This window comes from Lissotriton helveticus, chromosome 11 (genome assembly GCF_964261635.1).
Source record: "Lissotriton helveticus chromosome 11, aLisHel1.1, whole genome shotgun sequence".
Lineage (NCBI taxonomy): Eukaryota > Metazoa > Chordata > Amphibia > Caudata > Salamandridae > Lissotriton > Lissotriton helveticus.
In genome coordinates, this window is record NC_136072.1 from 551,788,223 (window position 1) to 551,813,884 (window position 25,662).

General features: G+C 45.9%; 1 long non-coding RNA gene across 1 annotated transcript in view; it reads left to right on the forward strand.

Moving 5' to 3' along the window:
* Positions 1-25,662, forward strand: part of LOC144790672 (uncharacterized) — a 183,562-nt gene that overhangs the window by 12,766 nt on the left and 145,134 nt on the right. The window contains exon 2 of the long non-coding RNA XR_013602248.1: positions 18,926-19,072. This is a non-coding gene — a long non-coding RNA (uncharacterized LOC144790672). The remainder of the gene's footprint in view (positions 1-18,925; positions 19,073-25,662) is intronic.

Consider the following 25,662-nt stretch of genomic DNA (forward strand, 5'->3'; position numbering starts at 1 on the left):
ATTGAGCTCTTGTATGTAGTTCAGGCGCACTTCGGTCGACACTGTCTAGCCGCTGCATTTTATTAAACCAACTTATCCTCAAAGACGGTGTTCAAACTGGAAGTCAAAAGATTCCTTATGAATAAATTCCTACCGTAAGTGGGCGAGGCTCTCCTGCTCGATGACATTGTTCCTACTACCATGGTGCCATCATTTACTACTACTCTTCTTTACCACATACTATGCCCACCTTCGCTACCCGTGTACAATTGTTTATTATAACCCTCTGTGTTGCATTTGTCTTGTAATCTGCGATTATTACTGTTTTTACTCCTATCTGATGATCTTGCATTATTGTCCTTCCTTTCCTTCCTAATGTAAAGCGCTCTGATATCCTTCGGGATCTTGTTTGCGCTATATAAAACTTTATAAATAAAATAGGAACTGCTTCTAATGTATTTTAAGCTTACCAAAGGATTGTCGTCTACTTTACAGTCTATTCAGGTTAGGGAGTCAGGTGGTCAGTACTAAGAGTAGAAGAGGGAAAATTATAGGATGACGTTTGGGTATAAGATCTGTCCCTGGAAATATCTTCTGCAGTCAGCCTCAAGAACAATAAATTTGGTCTTGTCAGCTTCGACATCTTTTAATAGTTCTGATATTTCTCTCCTCTTATCTACCAAGCTAAACACCTTGCTTATCCATACTGCCTCTCACATAGCTCTCACGAAATCCTACTACCGCATTCATTCAGAACTCAGCTCACAGTCCTTATCAGATTGTTCTCCTGTCATAAGGGTCATCACTTTAACTCCTGAAGTTATTACATTCTGCCTTGGTTTCAGCGATACAGCGACATTGGAGGATGGGACTGTCGGAGCCACAAACATCCATGGCTTGTCAATATATACTGATGGCAGTGGGGACCTTTAAGGCAGTTACTTGTTTATACAGGCGCATGGTGGGAGAGGGAATGGAACCTATGAGGGAATTGCAACGGAAATGGGAGGCGGACTTAGGCAAGGAGATCCCAGAGAATACTTGGGCCTAAATAGTCAAGAGAGCGTGGAAGAGTACCAGAAATGCTTGATTTCAGATAGTTCACTTTTATATATTACATAGGGCATTCTTACTCCTGCAAGGATTAAAAAGTATTTTAAAATAGATACTGCTCAGTGTCCCCGCTGCAGATTGGAAGAGGCGGAGTTCGGCTACATGATGTGGAGCTGTCCGCAACTTGGTACATATTGGGAGGAGGTGGTGGACCTGATCTGTGAAGTGAACTTGTCTGCTGCATTGGTTCCCGCACAGCCCCAAAACGAAAGTAATAAGTACGTTTTTGGATTTGGGGTTGTTGTTGGCCAAGCGGGATAGTATGGTGCACTGGAAGTCAACGGGGGGACCTAGTTTCGAAAGGTGGAAAGTGGAATTAATTAAATCTACGGTGAGTGAGAGTACAGCTCGGCTTCAACATGCAAAGCGAACTAATAATGACAAAGCATTGGAATCAGCAAGGGCATGGGAGGCATTAGTTATATCGTTGTAAGCTCCTGAGGTGAGTAAGGACATGGAGTCAGACATGACTGCACAGATAGGATCGCCCTGAAATTTTAGTGTGGAAGGCGTTCCCCTCGGGCAGCCATGTGGCGCAGCTAGGATACAGGTTGGATTGGAGGTTCAGATGTCCCATACTATTGACACTATGATATGCCCTATTGGGGGACTTAGTTGACTGGATTGGATAGACGGTTAGTAGAGGGAACACACCGGTGGCAGAGGGTGGGATGGGTGGGGGGAGGGCATATTGTGTTATTTGAGACAGTTAACATGGAACTGATACTCCTGATAGTGGATAAGAGAGAGACCTATACACCAAGTGACTCTAGAACGAGATGATGGTTTTCATGATGAGGAATGTTATAAGTAATGCTGGATACGGGCTGTTGTTGTATGGCAAAAATTAATTAGAAAAATAATTTAAAAAATCACTTTAACTCCTGAAGGGATTTCAGCAGCAGGTATTTCACAGAGAAAGCAAACACAAGGAGGTGATGGACGAGCGCTGAAACTTTTCCGACACCCACACCCAGTCACAAATCTGGGTTGAATCCATCATCGTTCTTTAGCTCACTTCGCCACGCCAGTTCAGACACAGCTATATGCAAGTCAGCCTGTGCCTCATGGGAATAGTTCAGTAGTTAAAGAGAACAAGGGTACCCCTTTAGTAAAACCTGGGGTTAGCTTATTTATGAAAATAACAATGGTTTTCGGTGGCCTCAATAGGTCCTAAGGAAAATAGCTTGAGTTATGAAATTAATCCTGGGAGAAGATCTTTTGCAAGATACCATATAGGTAAAGTACTTTATTACTATTTATACAACTAGCTATTCCGTGTTACAGGTGCTCACATATGTGACAAAGTGCTCATAGTAACTGAGTGAAAAATTGTTAAAAAAACAGTTATATACAAAATGTCACACGCAAGGTTATTCCCCACAAGAAATATATACAATAGGACAGGGAAGTTTCCTTGAGTATGTCGACCGCGTTTCGATCTAAACAATTTTAGATCATCATCAGGACGTGAGCTTTCTTCAAAAGTTTAATGGCAGAGATTTATTCATCGGCTATTTGGAAAGAAGAAGAAAATAATTCTGCAGGTGTTGTGACTAAATCCAACTGCACGGTATCTGTGCAGTAAGGCTCAAAGAAATCTTGGTGAGTCTTGATATATTTGGATAGCGTTTCCAGCATTTGTCGAATACTTCGATATTCAAATCCCAATGTAATTGATGGAGGGAGCAGTCAAACGAATTATAATCCAAAGTTAATGGTGTTACAGCGTCCGTACGGGAATTAATCACCGCGGCAGGTGACGCCGCTGACTGTGCCTCGCTGTCTCGCTAGTTCGGCGTTCGAACCGTGCAGTTGGATTTAGTCACAACACCTGCAGAATTATTTTCTTCTTCTTTCCAAATAGCCGATGAATAAATCTCTGCCATTAAACTTTTGAAGAAAGCTCACGTCCTGATGATGATCTAAAAATGTTTAGTTCGAAACGCCGTCGACATACTCAAGGAAACTTCCCTGTCCTATTGTATATATTTCTTGTGGGGAATAACCTTGCGTGTGACATTTTGTATATAACTGTTTTTTTAACAATTTTTCACTCAGTCACTATGAGCACTTTGTCACATATGTGAGCACCTGTAACATGGAATAGCTAGTTGTATAAATAGTAATAAAGTACTTTACCTATATGGTATCTTGCAAAAGATCTTCTCCCAGGATTAATTTCATAACTCAAGCTATTTTCCTTAGGACCTATTGAGGCCACCGAAAACCATTGTTATTTTCATAAATCATGGGAATAGTTCAGCCCGAACTGCCAAGCCATGTCTTTCCTGGACTGGAAACATCCATCCTGGGACCTGCTTCGGGCTAACAGCCCTCTTCAGCCAGGCTAGCTTGTATCCAGTGGCAAAGTGAGCAAGGGACCCATGTCTGGGCATACCCTGCCAACTTAGGACGAACAAAGCAAACACAAGGAGATGATGGACCGAGCACTGAAACTTTTCAGACACTCACACCCAGTCACAGATCTGGGTTGAATTCATCATCGTTCTTTAGCTCACTTCGCCTCCGCAGTTCAGACACAGCTATATGCAAATCAGTCTTGACCCTGTGCCTCATGGGAACAGTCCAGCCCGAGCTGCCAAGCCATGTCTTCCCTGGACCGTAAACAAGCAGCCTGAGACTGGTTTCGTGCTAAGAGCCCCCGTCTGCCAGGCTAGCTTGGATCCAGTGGCAAAGTGAGCAAGGGACCCATGTCTGTGCATACCCTGCCAAATTAGGGCGAACAAAGCAAACACAAGGAGAAAGCAAACACAAGGAGATGATGGACAGAGCACTGAAACTTTTCAGACACTCACCCCCAGTCACAGATCTGGGTTGAATCCATCATCGTTCTTTAGCTCACTTCGCCACCTCAGTTCAGGCACACCTATATACAAATCAGTCTTGACCCTGTGCCTCATGGGAACAGTCCAGCTTGAAATGCCAAGCCATCTCTTCCCTGGACCAGAAACAAGCATCCTCGGACCGGTTTTGGACTAACAGCCCTCATCAGCTAGGCTAGCTTGAATCCAGTGGCAAAGTGAGCAAGGGACCCATCTGGGCATACCTTGCCAACTTAGGGCGCACAAAGCAAACAGAAGGAGAAAGTGTAGTGTAGTTCCTATATTCCCAATAGGCTCTGCACATTGGAATAATATATCCTATAGATGTGACGTAGGACTTATGTCGACTAGGTCTCTATCGAAATATATTAGACTTAATTGTGAGTGCCAGCTAGCTCAGAGGTCACTAGAAACTTTCTTGAGTTCACAAGAAGGGATTTAATTTCTGACAACCGCATAAACATGACAACTTCATTTCCCCAAGATAAAACTGATCTTCAGAGTCGTGGAAACAATAGATAGATATTTCACTCAGTCAATCGTGCGTGCATCGTGGGGGCGTGGCTAGCAGCATGGCCGAGTAAGTCGCACTCTGCGCCAGCTCCGGCTAGCCGACTTCATCCGACTTTCATAACTACATCCACCGGCTTTTAAACTACCACTTCTGGCGCTACATACCTAGCGGACCACGGCGGCTACCTCCGCCCTTAATCCTGTGCAGCGGAGACGACGAAATCGTCCCAAGACGGCGCCCTGCTCCCGAGCCGGAGCCGATTCTAAGATGGCGGCGGTCGCGTCGGACTGCAGAGGGATCCGGGGCCCTGGCCTAGGCGCCGCCTGAGATCTGTAGAGGAGCGGCCCGGAGGCGCTGAACATCCTTGGGACCTGAGGCTGCCCCAGAGAGACCCTTTTCCCCATCGGGGACTGCCTGGACATTGCCGCGGCAGGGATTCGGCCCGGTGAGTCGCCGGCCTGCCCCTCCCCCCCCAAGTGGTGCTGAGGCTTGGGGAGAGGGGTGCTCCGGAGCCGGGCCCCTGGCGAGACCCGATGCTGAGAAGGTGGCGGGGGGGGATCTGTTGTGGCCCCCGCTGGGGCGGTCGCGGCTGCCCTGGTGCCATGTTGACGTGAGGAGCCGCTCTGCTCCACGAACACACGGAGCGCCGACACGTCCCGGAGGAGAGGGGGCTCACCCTGCTGCGGCCTTCAGACCGGTGAGAGACAGCGGGCCTGGGGACAAGCGGAGAGGGGACCCTGTTCCGTGGTCACACATCCTGTCCCTGCTGTCCGGAGACCGCAATCTCCGGGGGGCGGGCCCGGGCGAGAGGAGGACTTGAGAGCAAGCGTACACTGCTGCTGCGCCCCTGAGACGAGAGATAGGCCGCGGCCGTCCTGGCTCGCCGCACATAAACACTATCCGTTGTGGACTGGGGCCCCCCCCTCCGGCGGGATCTCCCTCTGTCCGACTGTGGGCGCTCTTCCCTGGGTGCCCTGCTGGGCCTCCACTCCACAGTCACGGTGGAGGGCAGAAGTGGCCTGCGGACGCATACTCGCTCGCTGGACTCTGCCCTCCCTCTCCTGCGGCAGAAGAGTCAATCCGCCATGGGGAAGAAGGAGGCAGTGGCGAAGGCGCAGAAGCAGGGCCTTATAGACAAATTTGCAGTGGCTCATGCAAATGGCGGTGGAGACGCGGCGGGCACGAACTCTGACACTGCTCTTCTAATGAACGCGATTCAGGCCTCTAGAGCAGATATCCAGGCGTCCAGAGCGGCTCTAGAGGTGAAGATCGGAGAGGTAGGGGTAGAGGTTAACCTACTGCGGCAAGATTTCCGGAACCTCACAGAGAGGGTCACCACGGCGGAGGCGCGGCTGGGGGAAGCAGAAGATGTCATACACGGCCTATGAAAAGACGTTAAAGACCTACAGGCGGCCTACAAACAGCTCCTATGGAAGGTAGACGATGTCGAAAACAGGGCCAGGCGGAACAACCTCCGTTTTGTGGGTTTTAGAGAGGGAATTGAGGGGACCGATATGTCGGCGTTTCTACACACGTAGCTGCTGGGGATCCTGCCTCAGGCGCGCTTCTCTAATTGCTTCATAATTGAAAGGGCACACAGGGCGCTCATGGCCAAGCCGCTGGCGGGGGGGCGGCCCAGACCGGTCATCGCGAGGTTCTTGAACTTTGCAGACAGAGATCTGATTCTTCGAGAAGCCAGGAAATTGGGGGAGATTCGATTTGAGAACTCGCAGATAATGATTTTCCCCGATTACAGCCAGGAGGTTCAGAAAGCTAGATGCTCCTTTGACACTGTCAAGGCTAAACTCAACTGAAGATATCATACATGCTCCTCTTTCCGGCGAAACTACGGGTCATATATAAAGACAAGACACACTTTTTCGTTCATCCGGATGATGCCTGGCAGTGGTTGGAAGAACGAACCCCCTCCGCAGGCGTGAAGGAAATGAGACGACTGCATCGGGAACGGACCCGGGGGTTGGAAATCTGTGGGAGCGGGTGCAGCCGCGGAGAAGACAAGGGTCACGAGGAGTGAGGAGGACGCAGTCCACACCGTATCCGTCGCAGAAGGAGCCTCCAAGGACAATAAGGGTCTCTAGCTCCCCGCGGCTGGGTGGCCCATCGGGATCTAGATTCAGCGCTCTTGCTGTGGAGGAGCATACGGAGATGGAGAGTGAAACGGGCGACGGTATGTCCGAGACTGATGAAGGAGAAGTTCAGTCGCTCCATCCACTAGTGTTGGCGATGCAGGAACTCGAGAATGGGCCGCCCACGAATGGACCGGGCCCGCCGGATAAGACTGTTCCCTGAGACAGCTGAATTAGCCGGGTGGCGGATGAACATGATAACGGCTAGACCATATGGAAACACGCAAGTGACTCACAGGCACCCCTATCTTTTGGGTTTAACATTGTTCTTTTCCTTTTTAGGTCTCGCCTGTCGATGCGCATGCGCATCGAGCTTGCGAGCCTATTGCGGCTTAAACAGTCTTTAACCAAGTTGCAAGGAATCGTGGCGATTCCTTGCAGTGCCCGTGACTTTTAAGCTCAATGCGCATGTGCATTGAGCTTAAAAGCGCGTGCACATCAGTTCCCTCAGCCGCAATCGCCGTCTGTTCCCTCAGCCGCATTCCTCCGACACCTTTTGAAGTGAAGCTTAGCTTCACTTCAAAGGCCCCGGCTTCTTCACACCCACATGCCGCTCTCCCCGCTCCGCCCCCTCCCCTGCCCGCCGTGTCGCATTTCTCCTCCCCCCTCCCCTTATCTGCCTTTCCCTCCTCCTCCTACTCTCCTCCCCACTCTCTCTCTCCCAGCACAACCTTGTTTTAAGATAGCCTCCTCTGGGTCTCGTTTAAACTTGTTTCCTTTAACCTTTACTTTTTGTCTGCCTCGCACAAGAAACCCCTACCTGGTGTGCGACGTATTTTTAAAAGTTGTAATTGTAAATTGTATACACATAGTGCTTGCCAGCGCCGAACGAGCCGTTAAGCGCTTTGCAGCAAGTAGTACGCAGCTCTGGAGCCACATAGGGAGTAGATTAATAATATATTCTTCCTTTTCCTTGCAGAATTAGTTTCAGCTGAAAAATAGCATTGTAGTAATACCACATGTTCGTATGCCTCGCACAAGAAACCCCCGACATGGTGTGCGACGTATTTTTAAAAGTTGTAATTGTAAATTGCATATCTCGTTTAAACTTGTTTCCTTTAACCTTTACTTTTTGTCTGCCTCGCACAAGAAACCCCTACCTGGTGTGCGACGTATTTTTAAAAGTTGTAATTGTAAATTGTATACACATAGTGCTTGCCAGCGCCGAACGAGCCGTTAAGCGCTTTGCAGCAAGTAGTACGCAGCTCTGGAGCCACATAGGGAGTAGATTAATAATATATGCTTCCTTTTCCTTGCAGAATTATTTTTAGGCTGAAAATTAGCATTGTAGTAATACCACATGTTCGTATTTGCTGCTACTTAAACCGTCACCGAGTCCTTTTAATAAGACAAATCTCTCTGTTGACAACATGCTCTGCTATTAGTCTGGCTGTCATGATTGGCGATCTAATTTCTGCTTTTTTTTTATTAATATAAAAGGGAAACAGATTGTTTTCTGTATTTATTTACATTTAAAAAAAACGAAGCACGTTGAGCCTTACTAAATTACATCCTTCGGGTTTGCATTCGGGCGGGACAGTTTTCCATTTGAAATTAAAATGAAAACTGCATTCAACTGTTGAAGCAATCAGTAGCGCCTTGAATGAGTGCTGCAATGTGTAGAAATACGGAGGTGAACGCGCCCCTGGGTATTTTAATCAGAAAGGAGAATGCATTGTTGTGTTTGTATTATTTACACTCAGTAAGATGGAGAGCAACACAGCGCGACGGGCCTTTGTGAGAAGGTTTTTTTCAGCGCTGAATGAATGAACACTTTAACAACTGGTGTTACTATGTCCTGTTTACTTTTTCCTTTAACCTTTACTTTTTGTCTGCCTCGCACAAGAAACCCCCTACCTGGTGTGCGACGTATTTTTAAAAGTTGTAATTGTAAATTGTATACACATAGTGCTTGCTAGCGCCGAACGAGCCGTTAAGCGCTTTGCAGCAAGTAGTACGCAGCTCTGGAGCCACATAGGGAGTAGATTAATAATATATGCTTCCTTTTCCTTGCAGAATTATTTTTAGGCTGAAAATTAGCATTGTAGTAATACCACATGTTCGTATTTGCTGCTACTTAAACCGTCACCGAGTCCTTTTAATAAGACAAATCTCTCTGTTGACAACATGCTCTTCTATTAGTCTGGCTGTCATGATTGGCGATCTAATTTCTGCTTTTTTTTATTAATATAAAAGGGAAACAGATTGTTTTCTGTATTTATTTACATTTAAAAAAAACGAAGCACGTTGAGCCTTACTAAATTACATCCTTCGGGTTTGCATTCGGGCGGGACAGTTTTCCATTTGAAATTAAAATGAAAACTGCATTCAACGGTTGAAGCAATCAGTAGCGCCTTGAATGAGTGCTGCAATGTGTAGAAATACTGAGGTGAACGCGCCCCTGGGTATTTTAATCAGAAAGGAGAATGCATTGTTGTGTTTGTATTATTTACACTCAGTAAGATGGAGAGCAACACAGCGCGACGGGCCTTTGTGAGAAGGTTTTTTTCAGCGCTGAATGAATGAACACTTTAACAACTGGTGTTACTATGTCCTGTTTACTTTTTCCTTTAACCTTTACTTTTTGTCTGCCTCGCACAAGAAACCCCCTACCTGGTGTGCGACGTATTTTTAAACGTTGTAATTGTAAATTGTATACACATAGTGCTTGCTAGCGCCGAACGAGCCGTTAAGCGCTTTGCAGCAAGTAGTACGCAGCACTGTTCGAGTTCCTCTTTACAATGAGCCACGAGGAGCGCGTGAAGTGGATGGTGGGTGGCAAATGGACTCAAAGCGGCCGGTCGCTTTGGTGTTCGGATAAGCATCAGATAAGGATCTGTCTGGCCTCGAACACCTTCAAGCAGCGGCAGCCTGCCCTTCACACGCCGGCCTCCCAGCCAGCCTGTCTCTGAGTGCCAGCACCAAAGAGGGGGGTTTGATGCCCTAAATGAGTATTCCTTAGAATTTTTATGGGCGCTCCTTGCAGTTTGTAGTTACATATTTACAACTGCAGCTCGCCTGAAGAGCAGAGTGTGTGCTGGGTGACTGGCAAGCGAGCAGCAAATCCAACAGGCTGCTGCAGTGAACTGAAGGGACGAAGGAATACAATAAATCATATTTATAATAAGAAGAAGACAAACCTGTTGTATGACAGGTGGGGAAGACCCCGGAGCTGTCGTGAAAGTTAAAAAAGAAACTTAAAGATAGTCACACAACGCCGAGAAGAACATATCTTTAAATATTCGTGCCTCATTTAGACGATATTCAACAATTGTACCTAAGACAGGATTCCTCGTTCCATTTTGTATCTTGTAATATTATACTTTTTGGTAAAAGCCGGGTTGCTTTGAATCTGGAGCGGATTCACTTATTTTTCAGCTCGAAAAGTGCTGCGCATCAGGCACTTTAGTGTAATTTCTCTTTTCCAAGCCCCACACAAATACAATTTTATGTATGTATGTGGATAGATTTGTATAATGCTCGCAGACAGTCGTACATTACAGATCGTGTCATACCCACACCCCTTTGCCTCCAGTAACCCCAAATGCACCCTGCTCCCGCCAACATATTTTGATTTGTAGAAGGTATATCTGTTTTAGAGGTAACTCCAAATTCAGGTCTACAGCGTCAAGCACTCGCAAGGCAGAACAAGCAGACCGCCCACCACAAACCCCCACCTCCAGTGTCCATAGAAGGGCAGCAAAACCACCGCTGATTATTCGGCAACCAACAGTTCTTTTTTGCAATTCGAGTTTGTTCTGATGCTCGCACTCACTCTACGGCCCTCACTCTACCGCCCTCACTCTACCGCCCTCACTCTACCACTCTAACGCCCTCACGCCCTCACTCTGCTGCCATCACTCTACCACTCTACCGCCCTCACGCCCTCACTCTACCGCCCTCACTCTACCACTCTACTGCCCTCACGCCCTCACTCTACTGCCCTAACTCTGCCACCCACACGCCCTCACTCAACTGCCCTCACTCTACCACTCTACAGCCCTCACGCCCTCACTCTACTGCCCTCACGCCCTCACTCTACCGCCCTCACGCCCTCACCCTACCGCACTCACTCTACTGCCCTCACTCTACCGCACTCACTCTACCGCCCTCACTCTACCGCCCTCACTCTACCACTCTACTGCCCTCACTCTACTGCCATAACTCTGCCACCCACATGCCCTCACTCTACTGCCCTCACTCTACCACTCTACAGCCCTCACGCCCTCACTCTACTGCCCTCACGCCCTCACTCTACCGCCCTCACTCTACCGCCCTCACTCTACTGCCCTCACTCTACTGTCCTCACTCTACCGCCCTCACTCTACCACCCTACCGCCCTCACTCCCTCACTCTTGCCCTCACTCTACCACTCTAACGCCCTCACGCCCTCACTCTACCGCCCTCACTCTACTGCCCTCACGCCCTCACTCTACTGCCCTCACTCTACCACTCTACCGCCCTCACTCTACCACTCTGCTGCCCTCACTCAACCACCCTCACTCTACCACAATAAAATACACTGCACATATTCTTCACAAAAGTAATTTACAATAGTTTAAGCTATTGCTATTATAAATTACAAGAACTTTTATTTAACTATTAATTATTTAAAAAAATTAAAAGCCATTTGTATTTGTTATATGAATACATGTAAGTCACGTACATACAAAACATGTGGCATTACAAATGCTATAGGTGTCACATTTGAAAAAGTTAAAAGTATTGGCATTGTAAATGACAAAGCAATTAATTTTGCTATTTTCAAGACCAACACATAAAAAAAAAGTTGTCATTTACAAAACCAAACCTCCAACTCTTCTAATGCGAGACCTATTGCATTTCCAATGCTTGTTTTGATTGTTCTTATTGTTGCATCTTCTTCCCACAGCGAAATAATATCCAACGAGGTGAACATTGGACTAACTGGTCGCTTTGACCGTTGTGTAATTAACGAGTTGGGGTAGTTTTACAGGGGAGGGAGATAATCGGGTGGACGACAGATCTTTTCCTGCCAATACGGCCTATTGCACAGGGTGGTAGAATATGGGCCTGTTGGGGGAGGAAGGTAGGGTGGGAGGGGACAGGTAATGTTGGGGATTGTTTTTGCGTCAGAGTAAATGTGCAGAGGATGGCACAGGGGGGAGGGTGAGGGCGTTGGGGGGAGTTGGGGGGGAGGAGGGGAGGTTTTTCGCACCACGAACAAGGCATACAGTAGTCAGGCGGACACCTGCACGGAGCGTTGCACTTCTCCGCAATCAGTTAGCAGGTTTCCAATAGTACCTATCACATTCTGTCGGACGCCGCCTTGCAGCCTGCGCCGACTCCTCCATGGGACATCTGGGCCCCTAGTCACTCACCGTTACCACGATAATGGGAAGCCCTGCAGGTGATACTGGCCATAGTGGAGGCATTAAGGTGTTGACGTGGAATGTCAACGGCCTAGGTTGCAAGATAAAGAGAGGCCTAGTTCATAACTATATCAAACGGTCGGGGCAGATGTGATATTCCTGCAAGAAACACACCTACAGGGCACTAAATGCGCATTCTTGGCAAGGGGCAGGTATAAAGTTCTAGCACATGCAGGGTTCACATCGGGTTCCAGGGGAGTAGCAATACTGATTAAAAAGACCCCTCCAATGAAAGTGACGCAGGTTTGGAGTGACTGTCAGAGCACATATGTAGGAGTGAGAGGGACATGGGCAGGAGAGAATACACTTTTATCTCGGCCTATGCTCCGCCTAAATTACAAGCGGCAACCCTAAAGGGAGTGTCTGACATCGTCCTCAGTACCTCAGATACGACTCAAATCATTGGGGGAGATTTTAACGACGTAATGAATACTGCTACCGACAGGACCGGTGACCGAGACAGACCGCATACTAAGACCCCGCTAGCCAAAGTTGTAATGACACTGGGCCTCCTGGATGTGTGGAGGTGGCTCAACCCAGACGCTGGTTGTATTCGGGGGCACACAAAGTCTACTCCCGCCTAGGCTATATCTTTATGACAACACAGGCACTGCAGGCAACAGACTCGGCAGAATACAGTGCCCGAGGGATATCCGACCACTCGCCCCTGGCAGTACAAACTGGCCGGCGAAAGAAGGAGGGTCCCGCAGTTCTTAGACTCTCAGCCTGGGACCTCCAGGACCCGGGCATTATTAAAGGGCTAAGAGCTGACGTTAAAGTATACCTAGCGGAAAATGCAGGGACCGTAGACTCCCGGGTGGTCCTATGGGAAGCGCTTAAAGTAGTGCTTAGGGACAGGGCTCAATGTAGACTGGCAGAGGCTAGGAAACTGAAACAGTTCGAGGTTCAGACCTTGAAAGCCTTAATATTGCAGCTAGAAACCGAACAATTACTCAAGAAGGATACGAAAACCCAGCGACGTCTAACAGATGCACAGGCCCAGTACAGACAGTTGGTAACGAAAGAGGCTAAGACGCAGGCACTGGCCACACTCCATTGCATCTATGACGTGGGAGATAAAACTGGCAAACTCTTGGCATGGCTTAGCAGGAAAGAGAGGGATGAACGCTGGGTAGACAGGTTGAGACTGGGCCAAGCCGACTGGATATCCACTGACGCCGGGGTAGCTGATGCATTTGCTGACTATTATGAAACCCTGTACAGGGCCCACGATTTGGGATCCAAGATAGATGCAGTGCAATACATGTCAGACATCACCCTCCCAACTCTGGAGGACACTGACCAAATAGACCTTAAGTCCGATATCACAGAAGAAGAAGTCAGGGTGGCACTAGCGAAACTCCGAATGGGGAAAGCCCCGGGCCCCAATGGATTCCCGGCTGAGTTTTTCAAGAAGATGCCTGATCTTCTGACTCGACATCTACAGGGAAGAGGGACGGTTCCCACCAGACCTTAGGCAGGCCACGATCGTCCCGATTCATAAACCAGTGAAGCCGGCGGAGGACTGCGCGTCGTATCGCCCTATCTCATTATTAAACGCAGAAGCGAAGATATATGCCACGATACTGGCGCTTCGTATGAGAAAGGTCATCCCTGGGTTGATTCATCAGGACCAAACAGGGTTTATTCCGGAAAGGGCGACTAGATACAACCTCCGAAGAACACATAACTGGCTACGTGAGGTGGAAGGCAGAACAGAGCCACATTGGTTCCTGTCATTGGATGCTGTAAGAGCATTTGATGCTGTCCACTGGCCTTTTTTGGAGGGAGTACTGGAACGTATGGGCTTCGGACCCAAATATAGGCGCAAAATTGCAATACTCTATGTAGACCCTGGTGCCCGGGTAAGAGTCAATTGAACGATGTCGAGGGCTTTTCCCATCCAGCGGGGAACCCGTCAGGAGTGCCCCCTGTCGCCCCTCCTATTTGCCTTGACTATTGAAGTGCTGGCTTGCGCTGTAAGACAGAATGAGAGGATTACAGGGTTCCGGGTGGGTCCGGCAGACACACAGGGCGAGAAGATATCCATGTACGCAGACGATGTGCTGTTGTACGTCACGCAACCGCAGAGCACACTACCGGCGCTGTTTGATGAGCTGGCAAGGTATGGCGCTCAGTCAGGTTATAAGATCAATTGGCACAAATCAACGCTCTATGACCCCCGTGGTCGGACGGACTGGCTCCAGCTACCATAGAGACTACAGACGGCTGATGGCGGATTCCAGTACCTAGGGATTTTTCTCACGATAGATAGTGCACTCTCTTACGAACGCAACATTAACCGGGTCATACGTGACTTTAAGCTCGACGCCAACAGGTGGCAAACGCTCCCCCTGACGATACTTGGCCGGGCAGCTATGTTCAAAATGATCTCGCTCCCAAAATTCCTTTATGCCTTCCAGAATGAATACTCCCTAGTCTCACCTAAGACCTTTCGGGACATCCAGGCAGAGCTCAGGTCCTACCTCTGGTTGGGAAAACACCCTAGAGTAGCACTGGCAACACTGCAACGGCATCAATATGATGGCTGGATCTCTCTCCCAGAACTTGAGGCTTACTACTGGGCAGAACACCTCACCCCCATTAATGATTGGATCCACGCGCCTGCCACACACCCCACATATGCCTTGGAAAGATACACCATGGGTGCACACTCATGCCTACACTACATCTACGGGGGGAAAGGCCACACCAGACTGCTACCGGCTACGAAGATCACGCTAAGGGCTTGGAATAGAGCCACAAATATTACTGGGTGGACACGTGGGCCCACGAGGCAGACCCCCTTATGGGAATGCACCTGGCTCAAAGAACTTGGTAAGCTTAAGGGGTTTAGGGGGTGGGACGATATCGGCATTTCCACTCTGGGGGATGTAGTCAAAAATGGAACATTAAAACCCTTTGCCTCCATACAGGCTGATTTTGATCTGCACCGCTCCCAGCTTTTTAAGTACATACAGCTACGGCATGCTTGGAGGGAGGAAGTCACACTACGAGAGCCGCTCCCAGAGTATGCACCACTGGAGGGCCGCTTGTTACAGGAAAAGATCCCTGAAAAAGCAGTGTCCCTGACCTACAAGACGATCATGAACAATAAACCTGATCGATTACAAGGTCTCCGAGCCACATGGGAGCATGATGTAGGGGAGATGGACGATGTTGACTGGAGAGTGGTTTTAATGCACCCTAGGGAAGTGGCCATCAAATCCCGCCTGCGCTTGATCCAGTTCAAGGTCCTGCACAGGGTGTACTATGACAGGATAAGGCTCTGTAGAATGGGGAAACTAACTGATCCTAGCTGCCTCCGTTGTGGGCATGATGACGGGAGCTTTATACATATACTATGGTCCTGCCCGAAGATTCTGGATTTTGGGCGGAGATCATTGCAGAACTGAGTGAAGTGCTAGAACTGGACATTCCGTTAGATCCGTAACTCATCCTTTTAGGAATGACCAATGATGTTGACTTAGCCCGTCCACTGCTAATCTTTCTAGTACTAGCTCTAGTTGTGGCCAAGAGAGACCTGGCCAGGAAATGGGGGGCGCCAGATACACCACAGCTAGAGGAATGGCAGAGGGGGCTCGACATGTACAGGGCAGCTGAAAGGGTCACTTACAAAGCAAGAGGATGCCCAAAAAACTTTCATAGGGTGTGGAGTAAATGGAGACGCTATCATGGTCTAGATGGAGGCCTCTGAGGGGACAAGAGTTTACCCACGTTGGCTAGCTGAGGGAAGACGCTCTCACTGTAATCAGGAGGGAGGGGGGTACGATGAGGCAACTTGATCTAAAGAGAATATTCGTATTATGTTACTGGGACATTGCAGGCTGACGACAAGGGAGGAGACGTGGGAGCGGGAAAATGGGGACACTGCTTGATGATGGTATGCTAGTTTTGTGTTTTGCTATGTGAACAAAACAATAAAAATGTTTTTTTTTTAAAAGAATCATGGGTGCATCGTTTCACCAGAGGTGCAGAGAAATAGATAGACGGGCATTTTCAATAAAAGGATTTATTGAACAGTCTTTTTCTCAAGCATAAGAAATGAACTGCTACAATCGTAAAACTGGTTGCAAAATATAATGCATACAGTAAAAAGAGTAGAATAAAATAATACTGTAAGAGCATTGTATGGTGCCTAGACCATAGATAAATATTATTATTATTATTTATGGAATTTGATTAAGCGCATAAATAACAGAGGCTAAAAGTACTCAACTGGTGCTTCTAAAATACGCCTACCCCGTTGTACCTAACCTAAGCTTAGTACGAGGGAAGAGGTAAGTGAGGTGTAGCATAAATGTACTATTCTTTGCCAAGAATCTGTCCAAGATTTCTCTTAGGGTCTAATCAGCTCCGTACCTTGATTTGGAATGAAGAAAGTCAGGCTCAGGACTCGATTTCCCAACAACCCGCAAGGGTAGCTTGGAAACACCGGAGCTGGATTTCTCGTCAAGAGAAAAGACAGCGTCTCTCTCAGTGCGTCTGCTGGAGGGTCGGCTTCCTTCAGCACTTGCAGTAGCAGGGCGCGTCGGGCAAGTAGATAGTCGAACTGCTACAAACCACCGTGTGTTTGCTATGGCAAGTGTGGGCTTATTTATATCTTGAAGGTGCCATGTTGACATAAAGGTGGACATAATAACGTCATCAAAGAGTCTTAGTTCTTTGAAAACTCCATGAGTTCTTGGACAAGTCCGTATTTGAGCAAGGGGAAGTCCCTAGCTGCTGAAGCCCAGTTTTCCAAGAAATCGTTGTAGATTTTTGGAACTAGTGGTAGTAGCACTGTCGTATTTGGACTACATGAGCTATGTCTAAATATGGTTATGATTCTTATGCCTATATAAGGATAAAGTGATTTATACCTATATAAGGGCATTAATCGGGAACATTACAATACGGTCTTAAAATGTTATACAACAAAAGCAAACACAAAGAGATGATAGACGGAGCACTGAAACTTTTCAGACACTCACCATCATTGTTCTTTAGCTCACTTCGCCACCCCGTTCAGTCACAGCTGTATGCAAATCAGCCTTGACCCTGTGCCTCATGGGAACAGTCCAGCTCGAACTGCCAAGCCATGTCTTCCCTGGACCGGAAACAAGCATCCTGGGACCGGTTTTGGACTAACTGCCCTCATCAGCCAGGCTAACTTGAATCCAGTGGCAAAGTGAGCAGGGGACCCATCTAGGCATACCCTGCCAACTTAGGGTGAACAAAGCAAACACAAGTAGAAAGCAAACAAGGAGATGATGGACGGAGTGCTGAAACTTTTCAAACACTCACCCCCAGCCACAGATCTGGGTTGAATCCATCATCGTTCTTTAGCTCACTTCGGCACCCTAGTTCAGTCACAGCCATATGCAAATCACCCTTGACCCTGGGCCTCATGGGAACAGTCCAGCCTGAACTGCCAAGCCATATTTTCCCTGGACCGGAAACATGCATCCTGGGACCGGGTTCGGGCTAACAGCCCTCATCAGCCAGGTTGGCTTGAATCCAGTGGCAAAGTGAGCAAGGGACCCACGTCTGGGCATACCCTGCCAACTTAGGGCGAACAATCCAAACAGAAGGAGATAATGGACGGAGCGATTAAACCTTTCAGACACTCACCACCCCAGCCACAGATCTGGGTTGAATCCATCATCGTTCTGTAGCTCACTTCGCCGCCCCAGTTCAGACACAGCTATATGCAAATCAGTTTTGACCCTGTGCCTCATGGGAACAGTCCAGCCCGAACTGCCAAGCCATGTCTTGAATGATGATGGATTCAACTCAGATCTGTGACTGGGGGTGAGTGTCTGAAAAGTTTCAGCGCTCCATCCATCATCTCTTGTGTTTGCTTTGTTTGCCCTAAGTTGGCAGGGTATGCCCAGACGTGGGTCCATTGCTCCGTTTCCGATTGGATTCAAGCTAGCCTGGCTGATGAGGGCTATCACAGAAAACCTGTCCCAGGATGCTTGTTTCCGGTCCAGTGAAGACCTGACTTGGCAGTTCGGGCTGGACTGATCCCATGAGGCACAGGGTCAAGACTGATTTGCATAAAGCTGTGTCTGAACTGAGGTGGTGAAGTGAGCTAAAGAATGATGATGGATTCAACCCAGATCTGTGACTGGGGGTGTGTCTGATAAGTTTCAGCGTTCCATTCATCATCTCCATGTGTTTGCTTTGTTCACACTAAGTTGGCAGGGTATGCCCAGGCGTGGGTGCCTTGCTCACTTTGCCACTGGATTCAAGCTAGCCTGGCTGATGAAGGGTGTGTCCCAGAAACCGGTCCCAGGATGCTTGTTTCCGGTTCAGGGAAAACCTAGCTTGGCAGTTCGGGCTGGACTGTTCCCAGGAGGCACAGGGTCCAGACTGATTTGCATATAGCTGGGTTTGAACTGAGGTGACGAAGTGAGCTAAGGATTGATGATTTCAACCTAGATCTGTGACTGGAGATGAGTGTCTGAAAAGTTTCAGAGCTCCGTCTATCATCTCCTTGTGTTTGCTTCATTTCACGGAGAGTACCTCGTCCGACTCACTTCTGGAAATGTACTGGAGGATGCCTAATTCAATCTATTTTAAGATGGAGTGGCTTTAAGTTGAGAGGCATCAAACACTGGCTTCTTTGTGTGCCCATTGCAGGGCCGATAAAGACCTTTACAGGCCCTAAGTATGTAAAATATTTTGACCCGCCCCCATATATATCTAATTCAAAATATAAACAATAATAAACCGTAAAATAAAATGTGATTTTTCGAAATGAAACAAAATTTACAGTAAGATGGGAAATAATGGTGTATAAATATGTTATATAAAATATATCATGTTATATAAAATATGTTAAAAGTTATGTTAAAATAAATAAATAAAACTTTTTTTATTTTTGTATACTTCCACTTTTTTGTATAGGTTCAGCTGCACCATTTGCAATTTTGCACCATATGGTCCATGGTAAATCCGGCAACTGACATTTCTGTGGTGCCCCCATTCCCTTGATGCACTAAGGAGGGGATTATTTCTCTTGATGGTTAATCCAGACCGGCCCATTGTAACCAGGTATGTTCAGTGTTGTGCCCTGTCCATGGTTGAAAGCGCAAAATTAAGCATACTTAATTTGAAGAATTGCCTGTGGCTCCAAAGCTGATCATGTTATTAGGGTTTTTATGTATTTGTGGCCAACATAATAAGTTGCTAGGTTTAACTGGAGGTGATGAGCTGAACGTTATTTGCTAAATTGAATGAGATCTTTTTGTGTTTCAGGGGATTTGTGGTCACTGTCAAGTTGTAGTTATCTGGAATCCCATGAGTCATTGGGACTAGTTTTCTGACCCTCACTGATATGTTGCTTATTCTCGGGCAAAATTATATTTCTAGCCATGTTATAGACACTTATTGAATTGTGGGTTGTCCATTCAGCATTATGTCTTTTATAAAAGAGATTGACTTTTGTTTATAATTAGGTTTAGTATTTTAATAGTAATGTCACAGCTGCATAGTTAAAGAACCCAATTCAAACTAGGAAACATCTGACTTTTTTATGCATTAGTAAACCCGAACTCAATGAGTGAGAAATAATCTCCTTGATGATGCTTGTTGTCCTCCTGCAGAGTCTCCCTAGGACACTACTTGTAATAACTGAGCCTTTGCAGTTCTTCAGATGAGTTCAGTCGTGTTCTCTGGTCACAGGACTGTCTCGCCCACTTACCTTGGGTGCAAGCATCAGCAGCTCTTTTTTCGCCAGTCCTGGAGTCTGCTTGTAGCTGCTATAGGAGGTCAGCCATGATTTCTGCTCCTAGCCTGGAGCATTCCTCTTGGCCAGGGATACTAAACATACGGCCCAGGGGCCGCATGCGGCCCTCCTGACCTTTAATTGCAGCCCTCTGGTGAACAGCAGCACTGGGCTGCTGTTCACTTGACAATGCAGCAACATTCAAATAACTGTGAAAGAAATGGGTTTCCTTTGTTTACAGTTAACTAAAGTAATGGAAAAGAAGAAAAGAAGGTGTCCTGGAAAACTTACAAATCATATCATATAAACTTTATTACATTCTCAGAGATTCAAAAAAGTACATCACAGCACAGGTTCCATTTAAAAAACAATAAGACCATATAATAAAATAATTAAGAAAGGGTTATCAGTAGACATTGCAGCAAATCATTATACAATAAGTATAAATTCATGTATAAAAAGACAAGACTCAGAGTAATAACTTCCTCCGCCTGACCCACATAGCATACAGAAAACGAGAGATACCAAAGACTGTCAATCTACGGGTTTCTGTAGACAGCAGCCTCAGGATTTCAAGATAGTGGCCCGGACCAACAGCTCTACATAGTGGTATTATCCATTTTTTTCTCAGTAATACATAATGGGGACAGAAAAAAAGTAAATGAACAATAGATTCTGTCGAGGATTTACTTGCAGGACATAAATCAACTACAGTAGGATACATGCACCTGATGCAGCGGTTCTCCAAAATGTATTTCTAAAACCCTGCCACCTTTCCCTGAAGTACAAATTCATACGTATACTCAACAGTGGGGCCCATAACACTGCGAGTTACTCACAAACACTTACACCTTACTCCATGGATCGGTGAAATTCAAAAGAGAGCTGCTGTATCATAGTGGAGTGTTTAAAATTAAATCAGATATTTATACTATTTACACCTGCAGTTTAAACGAGTTTCCCATGGTTTTCATTAGCAAAACATTTATTTAGACACGCCACCTTTAAGGTTGACGGATCTGCTAGTAAAAAATTTGGCGTAGGAAAACTCAAGTCCAGCTAAATTCTCCATTTATCTAATTTTTATTAAAAGCAAATTTGACATGTCTAAATTTGATTCCCTTTTTTTATTTCTTTATTCAAAACGACATTAAAAGGAAAATAAAGATTTTATCTCAAACTGTTAATTCCATTTATTTAGGAAAATTCAGAAATAGACATTTTATTTAGATTTCAGAAATGCAAGTATTAGCAAAAGACAGATAGTTCCCAAAATCCATTATTTCTCCCTATTTCCCTAACTAATAACCTCACCTAAAGTTCAAATCTCATTCAGAAAAATAGAAAATTATTCAAAGTCTTACATCTCAGGAAAAATCAGCATACGGACAGCATCTCTGGAGAAAATCGAAAAGGAGTTTTTTCCTCACTAAAATCAGCACTTTTTTATACCTTTTTCACTAGCTCTATCTATCTAAAAGTGTAACTTTCAACATAAATGAGTTCTGATTGGACAATTTTGGGGTGGATGAGCATCACCTCATCATTACAAAATTTAGTTCCTGTTCAGTCAGCTAAAATCCAAGGGACTTATTGTTTTACGGAAATGTCCGGCCTAGTCTTGTTCTCAGTTCGCAACTTCAGAGTCTTTTCCCACGTTCAGTAGCTTAAGCATTCATCATACTTGGCAGTCCTCTGGACTTCCAGGGCAGCCTGTCCTTGAACTAACTTCATTCCGGCACAGGCAGCTCGCATTCAGACTCGGGCGTGGGCTGCACATGCTCAGTTCATCTTTCTTTCACAGTTTACTAAGGCAGCCATTTTCTAGTAGGCCTCACGGGCCACTATGGGAACTATCATAGAAACAAACACAAAATAGACGTTAATTTGAGAAAAATAGCCTTTCTGTTTACCTCCCTGTAGCGAGGTGGGGAGGGAGCCGACCCCTGATGACTGGTGGGTCGCTGACGCTGAATCCGCTCCTTCCCTCCAGAGAGACTGGGAGCCCTGGCAGAGTGACGTCGACACTGCGGAAAAGGAGTTAGGTGCCTTTAATTGGGCGTTCTCCGACGAAGACGAGACCACGCCCCCTGATGACGACCCTGAGTCCGGAATGGTCAAGAGCCAGGAAATCCTCTACTCGTTGTGCAACATCACCCCGGAGGAAGAAGGCGGTCGGAGTGGGGAGAGTGGAGTACGGAGTTCGGAAAGCGTGAGAGGAGGTGAGGAGTCCCGTGAGCGGAGGAGTGAAGGAGAAGACGGCGAGATACAGCCAGGAGGCCAACGTCCCCGCGAAGCGCCGTGCCACACTCCCGAGGGAGGAGTGTGGCTTCAGCAGGTACGGCGGCGTTTGTCGGCCTGGGTGGGGAGGAGAGGTGGTCCTCTTGTGTAGATTGTGTAGATATCTGTATATATTCTTCCCCGTACCCGCATTCCATTCCTGTATCCCTTCCTCCCTACGTTCCTACCCTCCCTTACCGGCCTTCCCTTCCCTTGCCTTACCCTTCAACCTTCCCTCACGCTGCCCCATCACTGTAGATAGCCTGTAGAGCACTTCTCAGCGGTGTCCCCGGCACTCCTGTCTTCCCCTAAAGGGCAATCAGTGTTAAAACATTGAACTAACGGCGGTCCCTCTTGTTGGTTCTATTTTGGCTCGACGACGACAGGAGGTGAGGAGAAGACTCCCGAAGACATGCCTACGGCCAGCAAGGGTTCCCCGCACCAGAACAGGCTAAACCCACCGCAGCCACGGACCAATCCGGATTCGCCAGGGAAAGACTGACCTCACGCAGCAGAAGAGCCTTGTTAAAAATAAAACCCAGTTTACCCAAGAAAAGTCTCCGGTCTGTTCCTGACCCCACACCCACGCTACACTCCCCCTTACTAAGGTTTTCTCTTATAGTAGTTACCTAGCGAATAAGCAACATTTAAGAGTAATTGTTACATTTCACCTTATTGCATTTTCCTGTACCTTTAAATCCTACATGTTATTCTTTAAGTGTTCTTAGAACACCACTGTGTTCTTGGCTTCAGGTCAGTTGCACTGTTCCTGTGGACCAAGAGACTGCTGTTCATGTTGCTGTGCTGCTCATTAAATCAGCTAATATCTCAACCAGTTCCTGTGGATTATTTAACAAATTTGGCGACGAGGGTGATCTTAGACTGATTGAGGACTGCAGCACAGAGGTGGAGTTTTTTTTCATATTTTTATGAAATTTGGAAAACCTGTAATCAAGAACTTCTTCTTTTAAAAACCCCCTTACAAGACTTTACAGAACATCCTACTAAGAAAGAAGAAAATCTGCCTTTTAAGACTCCTACCAACTTAAAGTTATCGATTTTGCAACACTTTTAAAGGTATTTACAATTGTTTACCTTTGAATTAATTGACTCTGGCTGGTGGATCGTGAGCTGTGCGTGTGACTGACACGAGACTGCAGCAGCTGTTTATTGCGCAAGACCAACGAGGCTCGCCACTGAAGGGAGAGTTCCATCTCAATAGGAACAACATCCTGAGGAACGCGAACGCTTCTTCCCCTTCATTCCAATTTGCGAAGACTACACCAGCGCATGATCGTCGTGCAAGACCTCCGAGGAGAATTGCAGCGTAAGGACGGATTGGCACGTGGTGACGTAATCACGCAACGTCCTCAAGCGTGGCGGCCATTTTAGATTGGGAATTGCTTATTTTTGGTTACCATAGTAACGGATCACCGCAATTCGCCGTTTTCTTTACTCTGACTTTTTCCGAAGGATTACTTACAGTAGAAAGCTTGCCGTGTGACTGAAAAGCTTGCTGTGTGGAATTATTTGAAGAATTTAACAATGAAATAAGGAAATACTCAAGTAAACGTTTTTGAATCGTTTAGCTTATTTTTTTTATTATTATTTTACATTGGAAGAAGTTTCAAAACTGAAATTAACAGTCATTTGATACAAGGTTAAACTTTTAGAAGTCATTTAAAAGATATTTACAAGAATTTTTTTTTATTTTTGACTTACTTTGTAATTTGCGGTGTTTTTTTTAAAGCGCTAAAATAGAAAACATGCAGTTTGACCCACCTGAAAAATTCTTACAGAATAAGGGTGATCCACCAATTCCGTGGACTCGTTGGAAAGAAGAGTTTTTTAACTACATGAAAGCAATAGATGGTGAACGCATGGGTGCTGAAAGGAAGAAAAGTATTCTATTACACTGTCTGGGTTCTGAGGGACAAATGGTTTTTAGAGCTTTACCTCCTGTTCCACCTGAGTTGGGTGAAGGAGAAGGTACTAATGTATATAAAGAGGCTCTTCTTAGAATTGAGAAACGTTTTAAACCAGTTTCTAATATAGCTCTGAATAGGTACAAATTCTACACTCGTGCGCAACAAGATTCAGAATCATTTGATGAATTTATGACTGCATTGAGATCTTTATCTATTCATTGTAATTTTGGTACCATTTGTGATGAGATGTTGAGAGATCAAATTATAGTTCATGTAAAAAATAAGAAAACGCAAGAACGCTTATGGGAAATAGGTGATCCTAAATTATCAGAAGCTATTGCCATTGCAAAGTCTCTAGAACAGTCTGAGAAATGGATGCTTACTGTTCAAAAACATTTGGTTAATAAGTCTTATTCCCATGATGAAGTTTGTTTGATCAAACATAAAGAAGGGCAAATGAATGAAAGTCAACATGCATATTCCAATACCAACAGATTCAATAACACGGGAAATTTTAAGAGATTTGGAAAATCTGTTATTTGTTATAAATGTGGTAGTAGGATGCATGTTGCTTCATACGCTGGATGCCCTGCCATCAACAAAGAATGTAGGAAGTGTGGAAGGTTAGGACTTTTTTCCACTGTTTGTAGGGATTCGAGGGTGTCTCTTCAAAATCCTAAAGATAAAGTAGCAGTCGTTACAGAAGGTCCATCAAAAACTTGCAGTTGTGTTTGCGTAAGTACTGAGAATGGTGCTGCATCCAATAAAGGTTTCGTAGTTTATCTGGCTGAAGAGATTTCTTTGATTGATGACAATTGTCAGCTCATTAAAAAACCCATTTGTGAAATGTTTGTTTTGGGAGTCAGCCTTAACTTAATGGCTGATTCGGGTTCACCTTGGACCGTTATTACCAAAGATTACTTTGAAGAACGTTTAAAACATGTCCTGAATTTTAAGGACATTCTTCCTTCTGAGATTAGCGCAGTTATTTTCAATGGTACTAATGTAGAGATGCTAGGCCATTTTCTAGTCAAGATTACTTTCAAATTCAGGTGTGTTGAGGTTAAATTGTATATTGCAATTAAAGGCGTGAATGTTATTGGTTGGAAGGATCAGTGGAATTTTGGCATAATTTTAAATCCTCGTGCCAAGGATCCAGTTATGTTAGGTGACATTTTTGAAAGTAATAGCATTTCCTCTATTTCAAATGAAGAAGGAACTGACAAAATTAAGTGTGAATTTCAAGATGTTTTTTTCTGACAAGTTAGGTATGCTTCAGAATTTTTCTCACAAAATTAAACTTAAATCTGGAGTTGTTCCTGTTAGGCAAAAGCTGAGAGGGGTGCCTATTAATGTGAGGGAGGATCTAAGGAAAATGTTAGATGATTTAGCTTCAGAGAAAATCATAGAACCCATTGATTCTGCGGAATGGGTTTCTCCGATTGTTTTGGTCAGGAAACCGGACAAATCTTTGAGAATGTGTGTGGACCTCAGGGCACTTAATTTGGCTATTATTGTGGACTGTCATCCCCTTCCCAATATAAATGAGGTTGTTTCTATGTTAGAAGGTGCTAAGGTGTTTTCCACTCTCGATTTAAGATCGGCTTATCACCAAATTACACTTACAGATGATTCCAAGTATCTAACAGCATTTATTACTCCTCACGGTCTCTTTCAGTATAACAGAATGCCATTTGGGTTGGCTTCAG